This window comes from Rosa rugosa, chromosome 5 (assembly GCF_958449725.1).
Source record: "Rosa rugosa chromosome 5, drRosRugo1.1, whole genome shotgun sequence".
Classification (NCBI taxonomy): Eukaryota; Viridiplantae; Streptophyta; class Magnoliopsida; order Rosales; family Rosaceae; genus Rosa; species Rosa rugosa.
Window position 1 is genome coordinate 21,857,901 of NC_084824.1, and position 20,864 is coordinate 21,878,764.

The window sequence follows — 20,864 nt, forward strand, 5'->3', positions numbered from 1 at the left end:
TGAGAAATGTTGAATTTCATTCAAAAAAAATATATATAAACTTGTAACCAAAAATAAATTATATTACAACCTAAGACCTCGCTCTAACACAACCATAATGTAATTGATCAAAATTCAAAGTTGACAAGCATTCGGGGGAGAGAATGAGAACAAGTAGAAAGATCCTTCCAATGCGTAAAGAAAGTGAGTGCATATACAACAAAATTGAGCTTACGATAAATGCATGTACTTGAAATTGAAGAAGATGAAGCGCAGCCCGACTACAAATATCTCGAACTAGATTTGGAATGTTGAGACCACATTTTGGTAAGAAGTTTGGAATAAGTATGACGAATTCGAAAGAGTATGATGTGATTGTCATAATGAAGCAGATTTACTAGAAAACTTGCCATCTCCAGCTAAATGCCAAACAAATTTGTCTGAGGAGAAATTGAAGTGATTCTTTGAACAACGTTAGGAAATAAAAGCTTTCATTCACAATAATATGATATAACCACGAACTCTTTGTCTATCTGATGTCTTTTTGTAAGATCAAATATGGACATAACACATATCATCATAAAGTAATTGATGATTAGCTTAATATCAATCCTAGTTTAACATGGATACAAACAGTAAATCAATACTAGTGACTTAATGAAGTAGTGTATCAATTCATTAAGGATAGTAATCCATTGCTTAGTCGACAAGAAAGGCTACAAGTTGTGATACATTAGGAATCTAATAGTGAAACCTAAACCGACAAGGAATGCTTTAATGGGAAGCTTCTTGAGGTTTAAGTCTCATATATATACAGATGAATTGGTCCCTGATTACTACCACGACTATTGCATATTGTTCTGTCCATTGAGAAGCAAGTTGGTAAGTAACAGAAGACCATATTCAGTGATCGTGTTTAGCAGCTGCATAAGATGGAATCCATGACAGTAATTGCAGAAGGTAAGCCTTGATCCTTTTATGATTGTTGTGCATATGTTGTGAGCATGTAACTATGGTTTTACAATTGGTATCAGAGCATAGGCTCACAAATATGAAAAATCGTTTTAGGGTTTTGCAAAACAAACATAATTTTTTTTTTTTTAAGGGTTTTTGCTTTACGGGTCAAGTAATTGATCAGGTTACTGACCAAGTCACTGGTCATGTAACTGATCAGGTACCTGACCAAGTAAGTAACTGACCAAGTAACTGGTCAGGTACCTGATCAAGGTAAGTTACTTAAAGTCGACTGTTGCATCTGGTTAATTATAAAATTCACGCTTCCGCTATAATTTTTTTTTTAGCAGCAAATTGGGGAAAAAGCAAAAACAGGTTTTTCTGTGAAAATTGTTTTCGATTCATAGCATGATAATTAAGTTTTGATTGTGCTCAAGAACCCTAGAAGCATTCCCGGCGTGCGTTAGGTTAGAGTAGATGGTGACCGGATGAAATTTACAATTTCTTGATTGTTCTGTGGATTCTTGGAATCGAAACAATTGTCTGTGCTTCAATGTGTATGTGTGAATTGATATGCATGTTCAGTTGATTGATGATATGGTATTGTATCTGTGATTGTGTAAAATTGTATGAAGAACAAAAATCTCCCAGAAATTATTTACACATTGTTAAAGTTGACAGATACAAGAGCTTAATTTTCTTACAAGGATGAATCTGGATAGAATATAAAGTAAAAGAGCTCATATGTTTTGTGGTTTTCTGTTGGCATAAGTGATTATGATGCACAAAGCATCCTTCATTGATGTTGGCAGAAAACATTGATCAGGTACGTGTAACTGGTCAAGTAACTGACTAAGTAACTGTACCTGATCGAGTAACAAAACTGAAATTGTGTTTTGTGTTTTAAAACTATGCTTCAATTTGATCTTCCAAAGAAGTGGTTAAGTATGGTTTTAGAATACAAAACAGCAGTATGCATGCTTGATGAAAATAAATACGGATACTTAGAAATTTTTCTTCTGTCTAAAGATGTGGATAAATTCCTTTGGATAACTTGTTTTCATTAAATATGGCATATTGATTAGGGGTGGGCATAAACCGACCCGGGACTCAAAAACCGGCCGAACCGGGCCGGAAAAACGGGTCGGCGACCGAACCGCTTGCAACATACACTTAAAATGACATTCACCGAACCGCACCGAATCTTTCCGGATCGGGACCGGTTTCACACTTCACACCGACCGAACTGACACTGAATTGACCGAATTATAACACAATTACCTTTTTTATTAACGTGTTGTCACTTTACTAGTGGGGGAGGTTTGGTTTACAATGGACCTTTGTACACACAATCTTGACCACCTAATATAAACCTAATAACCCTAGCTGACAGCCACTATCTCTCTCTCTCTCGCAGCAGCAGCAGTCCCCTCATTCTCTCTCACCCTCTCATTCCTTTTCTCTCAATTCTCTCATTCTCTCTCACAAAAATCTTCCACAACAAAAAGTTTAGTCACTATTTATGTTCATGATCTATAGGTCATCATTAAGCGAGTCGGATTTTCATCAAAATCTATTGGTAAGCTTCTATTTTGAATATGAACTAGGCTATAGATCTGGGTTTTAATTGGATGATTTTGGGTTTGCTTTGTAAGGATTTGGATTCAAGGATTGATTATATTCATTTGCAAAGAAAAGACGATCTGCACAAAGGAATATTTATGAGTGTTGTTCGACTAAGAGTTTGATTGTTAGGCTATTGAGATCAGTGGTGAAGTTTTATGCTCTAATACTTTTGTATGTTTGTACCAGGATCAGTGGTTTTCACAGGTGTTATTCATCCGCAGGAGCCAAGAGATTAGAAGCTGGGAATTGAAAGTCGTCCTCCAACCTTTGATATATTTCTGTTGTTATATTTGTTTTAATGAACTATGATCCTTTGCTTCCTTTGATCTGTGAAATAAGTTGATTTGTTCTTGCACAAGTTTACCCAGATTGTTCTAAACAAACAATTACCGAAGAATTGGTGTTAAGTTAATCTATTGTTGAAGTGTAAAACAGAAAATTGAAGTTGGGCCTGGATATTGGACAATTGACTTAAAGAATTTTGTTAAAAAAAATAAAATAATTTAAGCCCATTAAAAAAAACTGTAACCGAACTGGGCCGAACCGCTATTTCGGCCCACCGAAAATATCGGTACATCTCAGAAATAATCGGGCTGCGGTTTGATTTTTGGCCCAACCGAAATGGGCGGTTCGGAAACGGTTTGGGCCCAACACCGATCCGACCCGACCCGCGCCCACCCCTAATATTGATAAAGAACTCCAGGATGTTATGCTTCTGCTCAAAAGTGTTGCTTAACATTGTTTTTTGTTATGGACTGATATGAATGCAAGTATGGATTGTTTAGGTTTTCTGTATGTTCTTGTTTTGGTTGTTTAAAGCTAAATAAAACACAGAAAACTTAAAATTAATTTTCTTTACAAAATTGAGAACTCACATGAATTTTGTTTTGCTCCTTAGGTAACTCTTACACGAACTTGAACAGTGTCTTGATGTTAACTGGAACCAACTATAGAGCTTGGCTAGACTCTGTGGAAAATTATATGGGAATGCATGAGAACATAGACTACTGCTTTACTGAGGATAAGCCTGAAGAGTTAAATGAAAAGAGCACCAAGAAAGATACTGACCTTTACAAGAAGTGGCATAGATCCAATAGAATGGCTAAGAACCTCATCAGAACATCTATGTCTAAGACTGTCAGGGGAAGTATAGAAGAGCCTGAACTAGCATCAGATTTTCTGAAACTCATAGGTGCTAAGTTTAAAGAAAGTGAAAAAGCAGAAGCAGCTAGGCTAACCAAGGAGTTTCATGATTTGAAGTACATGGGTTCAGGGGGAGTTAGAGAGCATATTATGAAGATGATCAATATAAATGGCAGACTCAGAGAGCTCTTGATGGGGGTTAGGGATGAGCAGGTAGTGCATTATGCACTACATTCCTTGCCTAACAGTTTTAGTCATCTTAGGACCAGTTACAACTCTCAAAAGGGAAACTGGACTCTAGATGAACTTATATCCATCTGTGTGGATGAGGAATCTAGGATCAAGGAAGAAAAGGAACCTGCTACAACCATTAACCTCATTGAGAAGCCTAAAAGGAAAAAGCCCCAGAATAAGCTCAAGCCTACCAAAGCCATAACTAAGAGTTCAACAGCTGCAGTGGCCAAGGAAAACAGGCCATTCAGGTTCAAGTGCTACTTTTGCAAAAGAGTAGGACACATGAAAAAGGACTGCACTGGCTATAAGAATTGGTTAGCCAAAAAGGGTAAGATTTTTTCTAATACAGTTTTTTCCTTAGAAATTAATCTTATAAATGTTGAACCACAGTCTTGGTGGATAGATTCAGGCTCACCTATTCATATTACTAATTCTTTGCAGGGATTCATAAGGAGGAGAATCCCAAAAAGTGATGAAGTGAACATGTGTGTAGGCAATGGCATGAGAGTGGCAGTCAAGGCTATTGGAACCTTAAAGCTCGATTTAGGATTAGGAAAATTATTAGTTCTGGACAATGTTTTTTATGTACCTTCCATGAGAAGGAATTTGGTTTCAGTTTCTCTTTTAGTAAAATCTGGTTGTAGACTTGTTATGGATAGTAATGGAATTCTTATTTCTAAAAATTCTGTTCAAATTGGTTCTGGTGTTATTATAAATGATTATTTACAGTTGAATTGTTCAATGGCTCAACAAGAAATTTTACTTGTTGAAAATAACACCAACAGTACTAGCACTTTAACAGGTGTTAAAAGAACCAAACTAAATGAAAAGTCTGCATTTTTATGGCATAGAAGACTCGGCCATGTTTCAAAGGAGAGACTGAAAATTTTGGTGAAAAACAACATCCTAAATGAACTTGATTTTTCTGATCTAACAGACTGTGTTGAATGCTTTAAGGAAAAAATAACTAATACTAGAAAGAAGACTGCATATAGAAGTCAAAATTTATTAGAACTCATACACACTGATATATGTGGACCATTTAGGCATCAAACTATCTGTGGGAATGTGTATTTTATCACATTCATTGATGATTTTTCTAGATACAGTTATGTTTATCTACTTTCAGAAAAGGCACAAGCATTGAAAGCTTTTCAAATCTTTAAGTCTGAGGTAGAAAATCAACTAGAAAAGAAAATCAAAACAGTAAGATCAGATAGAGGGGGTGAGTTCTATGGCAAGTACACTGAATCCGGCCAACAAAAGGGTCAATTTGCCTTGTTTTTGCAAGACAATGGAATTAAAGCTCAATATACAACACCCTATAACCCACAACAGAATGGTGTTGCAGAGAGAAAGAATAGGACTCTTTTGAACATGGTTAGATGTATGATGTGTACAACAAGTTTGCCTAAATTTCTGTGGGGTGAGGCTTTAAAAACTGCAAATTACATTTGCAACAGGACCCCTAGTAAGGCTATAGAAAAGACTGCTTTTGAGCTTTGGTGTGGCAGAAAACCTAGTCTTCATCACTGCCATGTTTGGGGATGTCATGCAGAAGCTAGGATTTATAATCCAAGCTTGAATAAACTTGATCGTAAGACAGTTAGTTGCTATTTTATAGGTTATCCAGATAAATCTAAAGGCTATAAATTATATTCTGCTCATCATTCACCTAGAATTTTTGAAACACATCAAGTAAAGTTTCTAAGTGAAAAAGTTCACAATACAAACCTTGAGGATTTAACCTCAGATTTTGAGGAAATTGTGTCGGATGAGAATATAAGTGTTGTATTGCCTTTAGAACAAGATGTAACTGATCGAGTCACTGGTCGAGTAACTGACCACGTAACTGTCCCTGATCAAGTAACCGGTCATGTAACTGGTCAAGTACCTGTCACTGGTCAAGTCACTGACCAAGTAACTGTCGCTGGACAAGTAACTGACCATGTCACTGGTCAAGTAACTAACCAAGTAACTGTCACTGGTCAAGTAACTGACCCTGTAACTGATCAAGTCCCTGTCAACCCTCAGCCTAGAAGATCACAGAGAGCAAGAAAACCAACTTATGGGGGGAAAGATAGTGACTACATTATTTATCTGCAAGAAGCAGAAATTGAAATGGACTGTGCAGAGGACAATGATCCAACTACATTTAACCAGGCTATTGAAAGTAATGAATCTCACCAATGGCAGCTAGCAATGGAAGCAGAAATTGATTCCATGAGCCAAAATGCAGTTTGGGAATTAGTTGAACCTGACCCTAATCAGAAACCTATAGGTTGTAAATGGGTTTTCAAAACCAAAAGAGATGCAAATGGCAATGTAGAGAGACATAAAGCAAGATTAGTTGCCAAGGGTTTTACACAGAAGGAGGGCATTGATTTTACTGAGACTTTTTCTCCAGTTTCTACAAAAGACTCGTTTAGGATAATCATGGCTTTAGTGGCTCATTTTGATATGGAGCTGCACCAAATAGATGTTAAAACAGCCTTCTTGAATGGTGAACTAGATGAAGTGATTTATATGAGGCAGCCAGAAGGTTTTGTGCAAGCTGGAAGTGAAAACTTAGCATGCAGGTTAAGAAAATCAATTTATGGCCTTAAACAAGCTTCTAGACAGTGGTACAAGAAATTTGATTATGTGATTTCTACTTTTGGATTTACAGAGAATCTTGTTGATGAGTGTGTTTACTTGAAGACAGTTGGGAACAATTTTATTTTCCTAGTTCTCTATGTGGATGATATACTTTTGGCTAGCAGTAACATTAAACTACTTAAAGACACTAAGAGCTTTCTGTCAAACAATTTTGACATGAAAGACTTAGGAGAAGCATCCTATGTACTAGGTATTGAGATTAAAAGAGATAGAGCACAGAGACTACTTGGTTTGTCTCAACAGAATTATGTTACCAAAGTTTTAAAGAGATTTGGTATGGAAAAGTGTGCAGCTGGAGAAGTTCCCATGTCCAAAGGTGATAAGTTAACCAAGAAGCAGAGTCCTAATAGTGATGTTGAGAAAGAAATTATGGAGTCAAAGCCTTATGCTAGACTTGTAGGAAGTCTCATGTATGCACAAGTCTACACTAGGCCAGACTTGTCTTTTGCAGTAGGGATTTTATCGAGATTCCAGTCTAATCCAGGCCATGAACATTGGGTAGCTGGGAAGAAAGTGTTGAGGTACCTGCAGAAAACAAAGAATTACATGCTAGTTTATAGGCAAGTGGAGGATCTGAAACTCGTTGGATTTTCAGATTCTGATTTCGCAGGGAACTATCCAGACTCCAAGAAGTCAACTTGTGGATATGTGTACATGCTAGCAGGAGGTGCAGTTGCTTGGAAAACCATGAAGCAAACTCTAGTTTCAACCTCCACCATGCAAGCTGAATTTATTGCAGTATATGAAACTGTGTGTGAAGGACTTTGGATCAGGAATTTCTTGATGCAGACCAAAGTGTTAAGTCACATTGTGGCAGGCACACTTGTGATTTATTGTGATAATGAAGCAGCTGTTTTCTTCAGTAAGAACAGTAAAAGATCAAATAATTCTAAACACATTGATTTAAAGTATTACAGTGTTAGAGAAAGGGTTAAGCATGGTGAGATAGCTGTTTTGAGCATTGACACGAATTCACAGCTAGCAGACCCCTTCACCAAGGCCTCGTCAGTAGCAGCATTCCAGAAACATACAGCCAGCATTGGAGTTTTAGCTAATCTAGATGCTTAGGTTCAGTAGAGAGTTAATCCAGTTGGAGCAATTTAAAATTCTAAGGTTTTTTGAGTTCTTATGTTTTAGTTGTGATCTTTTAACTTTATTTATCACAACTTATTTGTAATGACAGATTTTATTATTAATAAATTTTGAGGTATTTTCAGATTTTGGTTATTGCTACAGTTTTTGTTGAATGTTCTGAAAATTATCGATTTTGTGTTTAAAGTTATACTTGCTATCAGATGGCTTAAATCATGTGAAGCATGATGTTAAGGTTCAAGCAATATTTTTAAGCCATCAGTGTTCAGTGAATTTGCTTGAGTTTCTGGTTTTAGAAACATAAAGTAGGACCTAATATATGTTTACTTGTTGTTACACATTAACATATATTGTATCACTTCTGGTTGAACATATGTGGATTGCAGAAGCTTGTGTTAGTGGTTTTGAAACTCTGCATTTTTGTTAAAATGTATACTGTTTCTTGCTCTGCATAAGTAACTGTGATCTGACCATGTTGGAATGGATTTTTGATTTGAGATTGTTATCTGGCGCGCACTTCAGTAAGTTAAGTAGGTTTTGATGTTCTCTGGTGCAAATCATCGAGCATGATATGTGTGAGTCCAAGGGGGAGATTGTAAGATCAAATATGGACATAACACATATCATCATAAAGTAATTGATGATTAGCTTAATATCAATCCTAGTTTAACATGGATACAAACAGTAAATCAATACTAGTGACTTAATGAAGTAGTGTATCAATTCATTAAGGATAGTAATCCATTGCTTAGTCGACAAGAAAGGCTACAAGTTGTGATACATTAGGAATCTAATAGTGAAACCTAAACCGACAAGGAATGCTTTAATGGGAAGCTTCTTGAGGTTTAAGTCTCATATATATACAGATGAATTGGTCCCTGATTACTACCACGACTATTGCATATTGTTCTGTCCATTGAGAAGCAAGTTGGTAAGTAACAGAAGACCATATTCAGTGATCGTGTTTAGCAGCTGCATAAGATGGAATCCATGACAGTAATTGCAGAAGGTAAGCCTTGATCCTTTTATGATTGTTGTGCATATGTTGTGAGCATGTAACTATGGTTTTACACTTTTCTGATAAGAGATAAAATTAGTTGAAGACACATGATAAACTCAATTAAATTTTCATAAAAGAATATCCTATCATTGCCAACAATTTATCTTATAGCTTCACTTAATAAGAGTTTAGTATCTGACATACGTTTCCAAGCAATAGAAATAGATCGAGATCATTTCAAAAAAAAATAGATCGAGATTTATTAGCCAGGAAAAAGGATGTCTGAATTATTTTAACACACTAATTGTTTGAATGAATATTCGAAAGAAGATTTAGTAGAGCGGGCCGATACCTGTGGCCCAAAAATGAGACTACCACGGTTTTGGGTTACAGCTTCTCCCATTCTGGAATCCACGAGGAAATCGAGCCCTAGTAGAATTCAAGTAGCAGAGACCAATTAGGAATCTTCATTCAATAATCCTTCTATGGTAAGGAACTACCTAAACCCTAGCCTAGGTATATATACCACGTTTCAAGGGACAACAACACACAACCTCTCAATCAACTAATCTCTCAGATTATCGAAAGTCTCTCCAGAGCAACTTACCTTCAACCTAGTTGAAACCAGCGAAGCTGGGGTTACGCCCCAGCAAACCAGCGAAGCTAAAGTCACGTTTTAGCAAAACTCGTGCTTTCTCCTACTTCCCAGTGATTGCTCTGCTCATCCTACAAAATTGAGTATTGATTCAGTTACGCAAGTGATCACAACAAAAGTCTTTATCCATAAGGCGTAGAAAATAACCTTGTGACGAGGTTGATGCTATCCTCGTCCACATCATTTGAAGAAGAAGTTAGGTCAAGGGACGCCCTAACTATCACACCCATGGTGCTGGCACGCTCGCGCAATCACATCAGCAGAAAAGATTGTTTGCTAGCCCAAACTAGGTCGCAGCCAAACACTAATTTTCTAGTTCAACTAGCAGATTCCGTTCTGATTATGCGAGAATGGGTCTATTAAAATATAAGCAATTCGCATACCAAGGTTTCATTTATTTTTAGGAGAACAAATATGACGCAACCAGAGTAACAAGAGTTTAATTGCGATAAACCATACGAGAATAAATCTGGAGTCCAGTAAAGAATTGAAGAATTTCTCGATTTTATTGGTAAAATGATAATATGAAATAAGAGTTTAGTGGTCATAAGATGTCTCTTAAATACAACTTAAAAACCCTACGGCGGTAACAAAAGGTCCAATCAAGCCCTCGTGTCCAAAATAAAAGAAATAACCAAACTTTAAAAATATAAAATAAAATAAATAAATAAATAAAATAAAAAATCTTGAAATATTCAAATGCTGTTTTGAGGCTCTAAATGATCTTGAATGCCCAAACATGCTCATAGGTCAAAGAAAAGCACGAGTTTAGCTTGACTTGCCATTCATTTCCCAGAAAGGTATAGCAATAGTCAATTGAAGGTCAAATTTCAAACTTGCTTAGTGCTAATTTTCTCATTCTTGCATATTGAAGCACAGGTGATCCAAATCGGTCGAGTTTCGGGTTTGGCTGTGTTGTTATAAGTTTGTAGGTGCCTCTTGGTGTGGTCATGGCGACGACGACGTCTATGGTGTGCGTGCGACGACACTATTTCAGGAAGGTGATGGCTGGATCTAGGCAGGCCCAAGTCTGCTAGGCCTTAGGTGCTGCTATGCTTTTGGGCTATTTTGGGCTACTAGGGATTTAGATAGTTTTTAGATGTTTATTTTTAATAATACCCTATTTTTTTAGGGAGCTATGCTTGTTAGTTTCTTAATGAGCGCTAACAGGTGTAGTTAGGTGGTTTTTTAGCCTGTAGAGTATGATGTTTCTTTTTACATCTTGATAATGGAATCTTTTGGAGCACCGCAATTGAGCGCATTGGTAAAGGAAGTTTTCACGCAAAATTATCTCTTTGTAGGGTAATGTTTAGTTTGTTAGGCTTCTTGATAAATTGAGATTCGATGTCTTAAGCGAATGGTGCATGATTCTCGTTTTCTAATAAATTTGTAAGTGCCGTTCTGGCCTGCAATTATCAATGAAATCTTCATTTACTCAAAAAAAAAAAATGTTGGGGTGTAAAATTTTAAGAATAGTTTCTAGTTAGGAAATAGGAAAATAGCCTAATAGAGAGGCAGCGAAACCTGTTTGGGAAAAATGTCTCAAGGTGAAACCTCTAGAGGTGAATTTGAGTAAGGCGAAATTCCCTCAAGGAGAATCTAGGTGAGGATAAATCCCTTCAAGGCGAATCTAGGTAAGAATAATTCTCAAAAGGCAAATTTGTGAGAGCCTGTGAGGAGAAATCTCTTCAAGGTGAATATGGTTGAGGAGTAAACCTCTCAAGGCGAATCTAGGTAAGGAAAAATCTCCTCAAAGCTAGGGGTGTGCAAAACATGGTACAAACCGACCAAAACCGACCGATAAATGTGGTTTGGTTAAGGTTTTTTAACTTTAAAAATTAAAAGCCGGTTCACCACTAAACCAAACCATTTATGAAATGGGTTGGTTTGGTTTCTCTTGTGCTTAAACCGCAAAACCCGAACCGACCAGTATGTTAGAAATATAATAGTAAAAAAATTTAAATTTATATATTTAAAGAATTGGAAGCACAAAAGAATTCATAAGCAAAGTAAAACAGAAAAACCCTAAAAATCAAGTTGGAAAAGTCGTCAAAACGACTGGTCGGTGGATGGCTGATCTGCTTTCTTCTGCTCGGGTTTCTTGCTTGATTCTCGCGCGTAAGAGTCTTTTCGTTAGCTTTTCTACCCTTTTTATAGTGCTCTTGAGTCCTCCTTCATTCCTTTTTGGTTTGAGAGTCCTTAAAGTGTAGTTTCATCAACTTCTTAATTCTCTGATTGAATTAGGATTTCTCCACATCACTTTGTCCAATGAGAATTCATCATGTCATCATCAATATCTCTGCGAATATCTCCATAATTTGTTGTGATATCTCCATGGATTGGGCTTCTCATTCCGTCAAGGTCTTCTGCTTGGGCTAGGACTTCAAGCTTTTCCTTATTTGCGCATCTTTCCTCAATATTATCTTCTTTTTGTATATTTGCTCCGAAAAACCTAATAAACACAAAATTAAATAAATAAAGAGAAAATAGAATAAACTAGCAAAGATTAATATAGGGATTAACCATATACACGTCGCATAAAATGCTCCTATCAGTAATTGTTTTGGATAAATGTCAATCAAAACCAAAACATGAATTGATCAATCGCCAATTAAATGGCGTTGAATCTGCTTCTGGCAGAGTTAATATTAAATGGTGTTGATAAATACCAGTTTGTCATGATGGCACAGTGGGACAACATGCTGGGTTAGTGTATGATGTGGCTAGGTTCAAATCGCAGGAGCAGCACGTTCTGTTTTTGCTTGTTTTCAATTGGTATGCATTATTTGGTAATACAGTAATACTGGACCAAGTGTGCACTACAAAGTTTTGAAAATCCAAGAATCCTAAAATTATTTTTCTTTTCTTTTTCAATCAAACAATCCAAAACACATGAATGAATATATACAAATATATGTGCCAAATAAATAAATCTGATAGGATTAGGGTTCATGCATCATGGTGATTTTTCATATTCAATCAATAGGCTCAATAACTATAGATATAAAATTAGATTTTGGAAAACATTACTTGATGAAGAACGGATGAATTTTCAGCTTATTTGTGCAGAACTGAGAATGTTGTCTTCTCAGCCAATCCAAGAGCTTGTTTGTGATTCAGATCCTAAACCAGATTGAACGATGATTCTCCTTTGGTTGATCAGCAATTTCAGAGCTTTTCGTGCTGATAACGTATTGTAAAATGATAGTAAAAGAATTTGAGAGAGAGAGAGAGTTTAGACGTAGAGAATGGAGTGTGTCGATTCATCTCACTATGAGGAGGTTTATATATGAGTACATGGTATATACAAAAAGGTAACGTTTAATAGCAACGTCATTTACTCCTACATACAATTCTATCAATCACCAATCTATAGGGATAGACATTTATCATGCAACATCTATTTACATGATTTATTCATAATTATTTACAACAAATATCTTCTTTTTCCAAAATTCTGATAGATATGTAAAAACTAATGTTTTAATCCTTGCCCCAATCCACCACCCTACTTGAGGCTAACCACACCAGTAATTTTTTCCTTTTAATTTTGTTTATGATTTCTTCTTAGGGATCTCAAGTTTCTATTTATTCAACAGGAAAAATAACTGGTCCTGGAAAGTGAAAACATATAAATCTTATGAAATGTTGCACTTGTCCAAAGAATTGCGTTGAAACTTACAATCCCTTGTTTTTAGTCACCATTTGAGTCCAAAGTGCATGTCGATCAATGAGTTTGGTACGTACAGTTTTGCTGAGCGTCTGACAGAATTTTTAAATTCTGCGCAAATATCACGAAACGAATTTGGTGAAGAGCATGAGATGTCGAGAAAGTGAAGAGCATGCAAATAAATGAAGACAAAATATATTCCACGAGTTGCTTCAAAATATTTTTGGCTTTTTTCATGAAGCTATTACCGGATTCGCAAACGCCTAGAAAGACTTTGACTTTGGAGTCCATGCTCCCTAGTAGCTCCGTTGGAGTTTCTTTTCGAAAGGAAGGTAGGGGAGTGATGTAGGACGAGAATGGACCCGACTCAATCAGAAAACCATAAAAGTAAAGAAGCGGCATAGAATCAAGAAAAGTGATTGGAAAATAGGTAACTCACGTGTAAAGAGGTTATTAGCTGCTGGAATATTCAAGAAAAATTGGTTTTGGACTTTTCGGGTTTCTCGTGCGAAAAGTCAGGTTTTGATTTTGAATCAGATTTGACTAACTTTTGGCCAGAATGTCCGTTTGAGACGCATGACACCTTTCCAGAATGGGAACGACGAGATCTTCAAGACTCACTATAGTGAGCCCTAACGAATTTAGGCCAAAATATGTCGTTTTAATTATCCGATTCGGGATTTAATATTTTAGGTTTTCTAGTTTGTTTTGTTTTTACCCATGGGCTTTAGGGTTCAATGTTAGTTGCCCTAGGGTTTTATTTCTTTTATTTAAGCAGCCGTATGTGGCTGCAGAACGCATCTTTCAACTTTTAATCAATAAAATAGAGATTTTCTCTTTATCTCTGGTAGACTCCAGAATCCTTTTGTTAGGTTTATTGCTGGTAAACCTAGGTTATCAATCCGATCATTCCGACTGCGTCAGGTGGTATCAGAGCAGGTCTTCCCTGTCTCTCCTATTTACCTTGGTAGCAATGGGGGAAGTTACAAAAGCAGATATCGAAGCTCTTACAACAGCGTTTACCGCTGCCATCAATTCCTTGAATAACCAGATCGGAGATATTCGTGGATTGTTGGGTGAGAGGAACAACAACAACAACAACAACAATAATCGGCATAGAGGCGGGGAAGGAGGCCAGCGAGTTAGGGCTCCGCGTGGCGAAATTGTTGTTAATACTTCAGAATCTGAGTCTGAAGAAGAGATTGTGCAATATGAACCACAAGGACAAGCTGACCAGGATTACAAAGTCAAGGCCGAAATTTCTTTCTTTTCAGGCAACTTGGGTGTGGAAGATTTTCTGGATTGGCAAGTTGAGGTGGATAGGTTCTTCGAAATTATGGAGATTCCAGAGAATAAGCAAGTTAAGATGGTGTCTCGAAAGCTTAAAAGTACTGCTGCTTATTGGTGGGATGAATTGCAAGGAGCCAGAAAGAGGCGAAGAAAAGTGCCTGTTCAGACATGGCGGAAGATGAAAGGTCTTCTTAATGAAAAATTTCTGCCTAGAGATTTTTGTTTCAAGAATTATCCTCCTAAGATTTTTGAGGAGTTAAAGTCCAAAGAGTTTGCTTTGCCCATTGAGAGCAATTGTTGACCTGAAGAGAAGATAGAAAATTTTTCAATAGAAGAAGCCCCACAAGAAATCATCCATGATGAAGAAGAGATTAAATATGAAATTGCTTGTGTTGACATGGTTATTAATAATGAAGAAGTTTTGGAGCCTGAAATAAATCATTCAGAACCCGATGTCATTCAAGAATGCAACCTTGAGAGCCAAGAAGAATCTACTACGGTTGCCTATGAAAGCCAAAATGCATACGATAGACTCATCTATGGTGTTGGGTTCATGATTGTGCCATCAGAATATGCAGAAGATCTGATCAATAATCCACGGGTTCAATTGTCTAATTTTTTCTTGGGTCTTTTGAATGCCTATTCTTGTCTTTTATTCAAGAGGAACTCGAGGGCGAGTTCTTTCATAGTGGAGGAGAATGATGTAGGACGAGAATGGACCCGGCTCAATCAGAAAACCATAAAAGTAAAGAAGCGGCATAGAATCAAGAAAAGTGATTGGAAAATAGGTAACTCACGTGTAAAGAGGTTATTAGCTGCTGGAATATTCAAGAAAAATTGGTTTTGGACTTTTCGGGTTTCTCGTGCGAAAAGTCAGGTTTTGATTTTGAATCAGATTTGACTAACTTTTGGCCAGAATGTCCGTTTGAGACGCATGACACCTTTCCAGAATGGGAACGACGAGATCTTCAAGACTCACTATAGTGAGCCCTAACGAATTTAGGCCAAAATATGTCGTTTTAATTATCCGATTCGGGATTTAATATTTTAGGTTTTCTAGTTTGTTTTGTTTTTACCCATGGGCTTTAGGGTTCAATGTTAGTCGCCCTAGGGTTTTATTTCTCTTATTTAAGCAGCCGTATGTGGTTGCAGAACGCATCTTTCAACTTTTAATCAATAAAATAGAGATTTTCTCTTTATCTCTGGTGGACTCCAGAATCCTTTTGTTAGGTTTATTGCTGGTAAACCTAGGTTATCAATCCGATCATTCCGACTGCGTCAGGGAGAGTCCACTAACTTCAAGTATTATTAATGAGTTGGAGTTTCTTGCGCTCACAAGTCGAAGTTTGACAGACTTGACTTGGAAAGACTTGACGTTGTTGATTTCAAGTCGAAGAGGAAAGACTTGACCTGGTTGATTTCACTCTTGGAATCTTGGATAGTGAATGCACTTGCTGCTTCAGTGCGTTGTGGATGCACTCTTGTTATTTTTTGACTAACTTAACACTAAAACCGTGCTGCAGTGTAGTCCCACATACGAAAAAAGAGAATGGCACGCACTACTGTGGACGCCTTTTAATTCAACTTTGATTGAAGATGAATATCGTGACTCTTGTATGGACCCGATTACAATGGTCAATGATGGGACGATCGACGGGACTGTGCAATTTCTGGATCTATGTGGCTCTTATCCTCCAGAACTCAAGACGTACTGTTCTATGAGGGTTGACTTTGGAAGCATTTGTCACCTTTGTCCCAAAGTTAGGGATGGAAATTCACAAGCTTCAAAATGTGTATCTATTTGATATTGACGGAAGTTTGAAAGCAATTGAACTTGAGCACTATAGGAGTAGCATTAACTTAATGTCCATTATTGTTTGACAACCTATTGGGATGCCAATGGATATTAGAACCACAAGCGTTTGTGCTTTAAATGGCTCCATGTTCTTCTTCCTTTTGATTTTCTTTTTCAGCTTCCTTCCATCACATTATCATTGTGCTGAAGTTGATGGGATAACTCCTTCCCAACCGTTAGTGCCGGGACAAACTCTAGTTTCCCCGGGCCACATTTTTGAGTTAGGCTTCTTCAGTCCTAATAACTCTGCTAACAAGTATGTGGGGATATGGCACAAGGATATATCTCCGCGAAAAGTTGTATGGGTGGCCAACAGAGAAAATTCTCTTGCAGCTACAGACAACTTGGCGAGCTTGACTGTTAGCAGCAATGGGAATCTGAAGCTTGTTGATGGGAAACAGAAGTCTATCTGGTCTACCAATGTTACTTCTTTGGTGTCATCATTGAATACTAGTTCAGTTACTGCAGTTCTTTTAGACAATGGAAACTTTGTTGTCAATGATCATCTGGGAACTGAGTTATGGCAGAGCTTTGATCGTCCTGGTGACACAGTCCTACCAAACATGGTGTTGCGTTACGATAAGTCTGGAAAGGGGAACTTCTTGAGTTCTTGGAAAGCAGAGAATGATCCATCACCAGGGAGATTCTTGATTGGATTGGCACCACAGACGCCGTCACAAGTGTTCATTTGGATCAATAGTGGATCAAATGATTCACATTCAGTTCCTTACTGGAGAAGTGGACCATGGGATAAGTCGAGCTTCATTGGTGTACCAGAAATGGATCGTCGATATATAAATGGATTTAGTGTAGATGATAACTTAAAGCAGGGCACACAGGATTTTTCTTATAGTTTATACGACAAACCTGCGGCATACATATACATATCTCCAGAAGGAATAGTGAGGCTTACATTTTCGAAGAATGATGGGAAGTGGTATGTTTATTGGCAGACACCTAAGAATCCATGTGACATTTATGAAGCTTGTGGACCTTTTGGAATTTGCAAACCTTCTGCATCTCCAATCTGTAAGTGTTTGAAAGGTTTTGTACCAAAGTCAAGTGCGGAATGGAGCAAAGGAAACTGGACAGGAGGGTGTGTGCGGCAGACCAAATTGTTTTGTGAGAGACAGAGGATTAAGTCAGTCTCATCAAGAGGAAAACAAGTTGATGATGATGGGTTTTGGAAGATGGTGAAGTTGAAAATACCAGATTCTCATGAGTTCATTACTGCTTTCAACCCTGAAGAAACGTCCAACGATTGCAAATTATGGTGCCTAAACAATTGTTCTTCCCTTGCTTATGCATTTGTTAATAATATAGGGTGTTTGGTGTGGTCCAAAGATCTTATTGATATACAGCAGTTTTCGGCGTCTGTTGGAGCAGATCTTTATATTCGCCTAGCACGCTCCGAACTAGGTAACTGATAGTAGTGCTTGCACAGCTCTTACAACAATTTCTTTTCTTAGTTTTCTGTTTCATGCTTGTGTTTGTATTGTAAGATCATTTTTTCTCTTTTCTTTTTTCAGGTGAAGGAAAGCCAATAAAGTTAATCGCCAGCCTTACAGCTATTGGTTTTGTGAATATCTTGGCAGCCATAGTATTCAGTTTTTACAGAAGGCAAGCTAACCAGAAGAGTAAGAGACAAATGAATTCATGCATTAGCACATTATCTCTCCCCTGCTCTCTTTTTAAATATAAAATAAAATCAGTATAACTACTGTAAAACTTTCATTAATAACTTCACAGTATGTTTTCGTTTTGTTTATTAATTGGCATCGGAATGTTGCTTTGTTGTTTCGCTCCAACTCGGTGTTTGATGTTATATATGCAAACAGGACAGATCAAACGAACAACACAGAACTTTGAATCTACTGGTATGATTAAGAGTTTAAGAGATGGACTTCGAGAATATATAGGAAAGCATAATCCCTCAGAGCTAAAGATATATGATTTTGATAGCATACTAATTGCTACAAACAATTTCAGTCTCGCAAACAAACTTGGGCAAGGAGGATTTGGCCCAGTTTATAAGGTATTTTCTTTCTCAAGGATACTATATATCTAACATTTCGACAAGTACAAGAAACAAAGATGATTTTAGTTAATAAATTAAATTGTGGAGCTCGTGATTTATAGGGTATGCTACAAGATGGGAAGGAAGTAGCAGTAAAGAGACTATCTAGTAGCTCAGGACAAGGCATTGAAGAGTTCAAGAACGAGATGCTGTTGATCTCCAATCTTCAACATAAAAATCTAGTTAGGATACTGGGGTGCTGCGTTAAAGAGGATGAGAAGTTACTGATTTACGAGTTCATGCCATACAAAAGCTTGGATACTTTTCTATTTGGTTAGTTCTAATAGTATTTTATGCATGTTCAGCTGCAGTGCAAAACTCATCTTCACCTATCTTCTTATTTCAATATAATTTTTCATCTCTTTGCTCTTTGTAAATGTCGAACTTGGGGTAACCATGAAAATTTCTTTGAAAAAGTAGGATCTCACTTATCTTTTCTTATCTAACAAGAAAAAGATTAGGTAAGTCTGAAGAATTGAACCTTAGCATAATTTGGTTTTTGGAATCACAACTGCATACTCACATAAACCTATGAATAGAGTCACATGAAATAAATTACCAAGAGACAAACTCCATCAGTCACTACTTTCTACATCTATATACGTACTATCAGATATTATATATTGAATGTGGCTGTCGAAAATAAAGCAGAGAACTATTAGATATTGAATAATGTGTCTGGAAAATATAATCTCTACTACTTTTCATACAACTGGGTATGCATTTCCTAACAATTAAAGTTTTGAAACGATAGCAGTCTCATGATATTTCATTGTAACATACATGGGAGTCGTGATTTATAAAAAACCATTACTGATTACACTAACTAGGTGCGTTGATTATTTGATCAGATACGAGGAAGAGAGCAGTGCTTGATTGGGTGACACGCTTTAATATTATTCAGGGTGTTGCTAGAGGGCTTCTTTATCTCCATCATGATTCATATGTGAAGGTAATACATAGAGATCTGAAAGTCAGCAACATTCTCTTGGATGAGAAAATGAATCCAAAAATTTCAGATTTTGGATTGGCACGAATAATTGAAGGAACACAAAATCTAGAAAATACTCAAAAAGTTGTGGGAACACGGTAAGAATCATTTTCTCTAATCTCCAACATGTTGAATTAGTTACATACTAATTAGTTTGCTATGCAGTGGCTATATGTCTCCAGAGTATGCCATGGGGGGGATGTTTTCTGAAAAATCCGATGTCTACAGCTTTGGGGTTTTGATCTTAGAGATTATTAGCGGCAAGAAGAATACTAGCTAGCTTCTCTTTATATGACCAACAGCTAGGATTTCTTGCCTATGTAAGTTTGTACTCTTAATTTCTAATGTAAAATGTGAACTCATGAGTGTGCAGTGTCTTTCATATAATTTAAACCATATATGTGAACCTTTTTCAGGCATGGAACTTGTGGAATGAAGGCAGGGGGTTGGAGTTGGTAGATGAAATATTGGGCGATTCGTATTCCTCATTGGAAGTATTTAAATGCGTGCATATCGGGCTTTTGTGTGTACAAGACAATGCTATGGATAGGCCAACCATGGCGGATATAGCTTTGATGTTAACTAGTGAGAAAGATGGTCCACAACCAAAGCTGCCTGTATTCACTATCCAAAACTCAGCTTATCATCCTCAACCACACTTTGAGAATACAAATTCCTCCAAAAATGAAGCTAGCATTACAATGATTGAAGGACGATAAGTGATAGCAAGTTACCCCACAGTGCAATGCCTTTTGGTCATTCTCAAGGGGTTCTTATACATATTGGGGGTTTTCTGTTTGGTGTAGAAAACAACCTGTTTCTCTTGGGTGGGTAGTACATGAAGGTTTTTCGATAAAGAAGATGCACCTTCATTCATGTGTTTACCCTTTGTATTGACAATTATATATACAAAAATTATGTTTCCAGAACGTGATACCTTTTTGTGAAAAGAAATTTCATTCTCTTTTTTGTGAAAAGAAATTTCATTCTCTGAAATTAGTTCCTCTAAATTGTTCACGACAAAACTTGATATATATTGTTGAGTCACTACGGACGGCTAGGCTTTTGGAGTATCACTGCAACACTGCACCATTGCACCACTTGTCCATACCCATAATCAAGGTTCTAAAAATCGCTAGGCGGTAGTCGGGCGGCGAGCAAGGGCCTAGCGCCTAGCTACCTAGGCGGGGACTAGGCAGGCGCCTAGGCGGTTTTTAATTTTTATTTATTTTTTATTATACAACATATAAAATTATAAATAAGAATAGAGACGTGTATTTTTGGGATGCTTTTGAGATGATATGACATGATTATGAAACGTTGAGATTAGCAGTGAGGGCTTTTGTTTTTTTGTTTTTTTTTGGAAATGAAATATTACATTAGTGGTGGGATAATGCTCATAGACCAACGACATAAAACCAAAGGCCTAGATGATTCCAAGATAATGATTAATGAATGAATTAAAGGGGGACTAGCCGCTAGCCCATCTTCTCCGTCAAAGAGAGAACACAGGAAATATTAAAACTTTCACTGTACAGGTGGAGTTTTCTCTCTCTCTCTCTCTCTCTCTCTCTCTCTCTCTCTCTCTCTCTCTCTCTCTCTCTCTCTCTCTCTCTCTCTCTCTCTCTCTCTCTCTCTCT

The 20,864-nt window shown here is 37.1% G+C and overlaps 1 long non-coding RNA gene and 1 pseudogene across 1 annotated transcript; both read left to right on the top strand.

The window, feature by feature from the left end:
* Positions 1–2,355: 2,355 nt before the first annotated feature.
* On the top strand, positions 2,356–2,922 carry LOC133708116 (uncharacterized). Its single transcript, XR_009845578.1, has 2 exons — positions 2,356–2,512; positions 2,746–2,922. It is a non-coding gene; the product is annotated as an uncharacterized LOC133708116 (long non-coding RNA).
* A 13,274-nt stretch (positions 2,923–16,196) lies between these two features.
* Positions 16,197–20,116, top strand: LOC133710885 (G-type lectin S-receptor-like serine/threonine-protein kinase SD1-29; annotated as a pseudogene).
* The last annotated feature ends 748 nt before the right edge of the window (positions 20,117–20,864 follow it).